The 4,736-nt window shown below is 45.8% G+C and overlaps 1 pseudogene; it reads left to right on the top strand.

The window, feature by feature from the left end:
* The first annotated feature begins 2,288 nt into the window (after nt 1-2,288).
* On the top strand, nt 2,289-2,407 carry LOC112481691 (annotated as a pseudogene).
* Nucleotides 2,408-4,736: the final 2,329 nt, after the last annotated feature.

Consider the following 4,736-nt stretch of genomic DNA (forward strand, 5'->3'; position numbering starts at 1 on the left):
AACACACGTCCTGGATTCGTGGGCATGACGGGCATACATTTTTCATGGGTCACGCACTTCTGGGCTCAGTGTGACTCTGCCTTATCAAGCTGAAAAACTGGAGGACAAAGACTGGGTCGCAATGAAGCTTAGAACGAGAGAAACAGAGATGAGCTTGTAAAAGGAAGTGCTCTGGTGAAAGCATCGGGGGTGACATGAATTCTTGGTTCTACAAGAAATCAAGTGAGTGTTAAAGAAGAAAGGCGGATAGGGTAAGATGTGCAGGATTTTGAGGTCACAAGGAGGGAGAGAGGAGTCCCCAAAGGAATGAAAAAGGCGGGGATGAATATATATCCTCTGCAAAAAGAAATATAGCTCCCACACTCCACTCCCCAGGCTAGGGACACAGCCCGAGTCGGGATGGTGATAAAAACAAACACGAAATGCGTCTTGCGAAAGTAACCTGTGGCAGGAGCATTAAGGCCATGAAAAATACGGGGGAATAAAACTGGAATTATGGATGGAACGGCAGAGGAACGAAATATCACGCTGGCAGTGTAAGGCCATTTACTTTTTTTTGAATACACAACATAAAATTTACTTCCTAAGTTATTTTAGAGTGTCCCGTTCAGGGTCATTAAGTACGTTCACGTTATTGTGTAAATATCACCACCGTCCACTACCCCAGGCCCTGGTAGCCACCATTCTACTTTCTGTGTCGATGAATTTCTAAGTGCCTCGTTTAAGTGGAATCATACAAATATCTGTCCTTTCGTGACTGGCTTATTTTGCACAGCATAATATTTTCAAGGTTTATCCATGTTGTAGCATGTATTAGAATGTTGAATGTATATACCACATTTTGTTTATCCATTCATCCATTCATCAATGGACATCTGGTTTGTCATTTAATGTTTTCGAACAAGGAACTGTTACATCTGGGCATCGATGGAGGAAGTCAGTATGGAGGTAGGTAGGGTTGGGGTGAGGTTTTGGAATGCAGAGGGATTACAGGTTCTTTGGGGTTGATGGAGGTAGGTAGGGTTGGGGCGAGGTTTTGGAATGCAGAGGGATTACAGGTTCTTTGTGGCCAGATGAGGAGTCTGAGTTCTGGAAAGAGAGATAGGTTTAATGGTGCTGCTACCAGCTGGTGGTGAGTGCATGACGGCTGCATTGAACACAGGAGAAATAACTCTGTGATGGATTATAGTGGTGTCTTTCATGCTCAGGGAGGCAGGGAGGAGTGCCCTGTATTTATATTCCTGGTCTACATTGTTTGACTAGTTACTTAGCCCCACGGGGTAAAGAGTTAGTTTCAGAGCTGAGGGGGCCCGGGCAGTGCCTGAGGGGTCTTTTCCAGTTTCAGATTACAGGTCTGGTTTAAGAGGCCTGAACAATTCAGCCTCCACCCTTGGCAATATCTTGGACTGAAAGATCGATTATGTTTTCTTTTCTCTTTTCCTCTGTCGAGTCATCAGTGGCGAGAATGAGACAGCCCTGGAATTATTTTATTTTATTATTTATTTTTTTATTGTTGTTATTATTCTTAGCCCTGGAATTCTTGATCACAGGAATCCGTGATCATCCTAAGCATCTGCACGTTGACCCAAACCATGTCAAAGTGAATTGTCAGGGATTGGATGCTCCGAAAGACAAGGAGTCTCTCACTTGTGCCTATTACCCCTCTTTTGATTCACTCACATCTTTGAAATAGGCTTCTCTTGTTTTTGCCCGCCCAGCACGCCTTCCCGCTTCCTCTGGTGACAGTCCTCATCTTTCTCCCAGGAGAAGCACCCCTCTCCTATTCCCTGTGGCCTCAGTGGGACTTTCAGTGAAGATGCTCTGCCCTGAGCCACAGGGACAGGCACGTGACGAAGGCTGGCCAGTCCGAGGCGTCTACATCCCTGGTCACAGCAAGTGATGCAGGGAGAGAACCAGGACCCAGACACGACCCTCGAGAGTTTATACCTGACAAAGCAAAAGTAGGAATCCTTCTTTTAGATCAGAGATTGACAACAATTTTCCGTAAAGATCCAGCTGGTAAATACTTTAGGCTTTGAGCATCTGTTGAGACTACTTAACTCTGCCATCATGGTGTGAAAATAGCCCTGGACATTACGTAAATGAATGGATGTGGCCGTGTTCCAATAAAAGTTTATTTATAAAAACAGGTAGGAGGCCTGAGTTTGCCCATTGCTAACCCCTGTTTTAAATGAAAACCATTGGAATATAGGCATTTAGGACCCACCTTGTGAAGAGAGGCATCATAAAACCAACTCAGAGGGAAAGCAGAATTAAAAGGCAGAGAGGTCTACGGCCATGCTACCCTGAACAAGCCCGATCCTGTCTGATCTCGGAAGCTAAGCGGAGTCAGGCCTGGTTAGTACTTGGATGGGAGACCACCTAGGAAGACCAGGTGCTATGGTGTAAAAAATAAAAAATAAGAGATTGTAAGCTGACAAAGTCCTTGCAATCTGTAAGGTCAACCAGTTTGCCTTGTTTTTTAAAAAACAAGGCAGAAAGAGCGAGTTATGGCCACAGCCATTAACCCCTGGATTCAGCCTCGCCTGAAGTCAGCTAGCTCTTTCTCTCTCTCCTTGGAAGGCCATTTATGTAATTCAATATCACCTTTTATTGCTTAAGGTAATTCGATACAAACTTTTATCATCAAAGACAGTGCTGACTCATATGGATCTTCTTCAGCAGTCTGTTCTTGGAGCCCTAAAATCGAAAAATGCCCAAGGGAAAAAGACCCGTCAATGACCTGGGAAGCAGGAAGAGAGAAAGGGCTTTTAAAAAATCTTAGCTCAGAGGCCTCAACTGAGCCTGACCACTAGCCAGAAGTGGGGAGGTTGATCCCATTCATTCACAGCCCAATCGAGCTCCGCCCCACATTCTTTCAATAGTTTATTGAGCAACTAACATTTGCTAGAGCCCGTGTCCTCATGTGGAAGGAAGAGAACAGATATTTACTGCGTTGTACTATATGTGTTCAATGTGTGTGCCGTGTACATACGACATTTCGCGCCTTCCTTACAACAGCCTGAGAAATAGGATTGCCATCCCTATTTTGCACTTAAGGAATCAACAGTAAAACCCAGAAGGGTTAAGTGATTTGCCCAAAGTAACCAAGACGGTAAGCGAAGAAGTTAGGCTGTAATCCCTGCTCTGGGAAGCCCCAAAATCCAATTTTTTCCTTCCAGTACCATTGCTATCTACCCTCACAAGAGGCCAAAAGTGGGGGCTGTGGTCTCTATCATAGAAGCAGCACATTTATAATAAGCTGTGCGTTACACGGATGAGGGATAGAATGAAGAGAAGCCAGTGGCATCTGTCATCTGTTCACCAGGAGTGTTATAAGCAAACCCAGGCCTGTTAGCTGTAAATACAGGCTCTTCTTTCAAGTAAATTGGTGGTGTTGTATTAGAGAACTTCTCTCTGCAAAATGCTAACCATGCAGAGGTGCTTAAATTTTATGTGTGCAAGATTATGACTAGATATATAAAACGGGAGGAAAATTATCTGCAACCGACAAGACTTGGGTACACAATTATTATTTTCCCTTTTCTTTTAGCCTCCTTCCCAAAGCAGTTCTGGAGTGTCCTTAGGAGAAAGTTAACAATGAAACTGCTGACTGTAAGCTGGTACATGACACTCGCAGGGCGATGTTGAGAAGCTGGCGCTCTCTACTTTTCTGGAGAAGAATCAAAGGCTGTCACTGGGAACCTTGCAGCCTATTTTAAAATAGTGACGGTCCCACCAAATGCACTGGCATTTGGGATGTGGAAGGGCAGGCTCTGCTTTACTTATGTTTGGGGCTGACTTGGCCCCCGGCGTTCGCACTGTAGGGTGCTGTGTGGGCAGAGCCTGGGATGTGAGCTCAAGTCCTGGACTGATGGAGAGAGAAGAAAATGAAGAGAGAAAAAGTCTGTCTCTGTATCTGTCTCTGTCTCAGTCTCTCTCTCAGTCTCTGTCTCTGTCTCTCCTGGACATACAATGGAAGAATGAGAGGAGGATTAAAGAGAAATGCAAGAGGGAGGGAGGCTGAGGGACGATGACAGAGTGAGGCAGGAGGAATTAAGGGGAGAAATAAAAAAAAAGGGAAAGTTGAGAGATAGCCCCAAACGGAGGCTCGAAGACAAGCCACAGCGGCACAGAGATGTCAAGAGTGAAACAGACTCTCACGTGTACACGCACACAGATGTACGGAGAGAAATGTGTGTGCACGCACGTGGACATGCACTTGAGGGGAGAGAGAGAGAACGTGGGAGAGTACAAAAAAGAAACGCAAACTTTGGGAAGAACTGAGAGGAGCCTTTCTTGGTGATTTTAATTCCGACATTAACCCAAGAGAAGAAGGACGTTGAACTCCATTTTTGAGCCTTTTAAAACTTATTACGTGCCCAGAACTTGAGCTGACTGAGGGGACATTTGAACACTCACCGAGAGCTCACTCACCATCTGCAGATGCTCTTCAGAGTGTGAGGACATCCTGTCTTCGATCCCAGATTGGGAGCCCGTTGTCCTGGCCAGCTGACGCCTCCCAAGCATGGTCTGAGATTCCTGAATGTCCTGAAAATCAAACGCCCTAGTGGCACAACTGGGGTCTGCACTGACCCGCTCACGACCCTCTGGCGATCTGAGTTGTGTCCCATAGCATCCGCCTGTCAGGAACACATCGAAACCCCCACGGCCACTCTCCCATGACAGCGCCTCGTGGGGGTGCTCCATGATGTGACACTGATGTTTCTTTGAAC

This window comes from Pteropus alecto, unplaced genomic scaffold (genome assembly GCF_000325575.1).
Source record: "Pteropus alecto unplaced genomic scaffold, ASM32557v1 scaffold44, whole genome shotgun sequence".
Classification (NCBI taxonomy): Eukaryota; Metazoa; Chordata; class Mammalia; order Chiroptera; family Pteropodidae; genus Pteropus; species Pteropus alecto.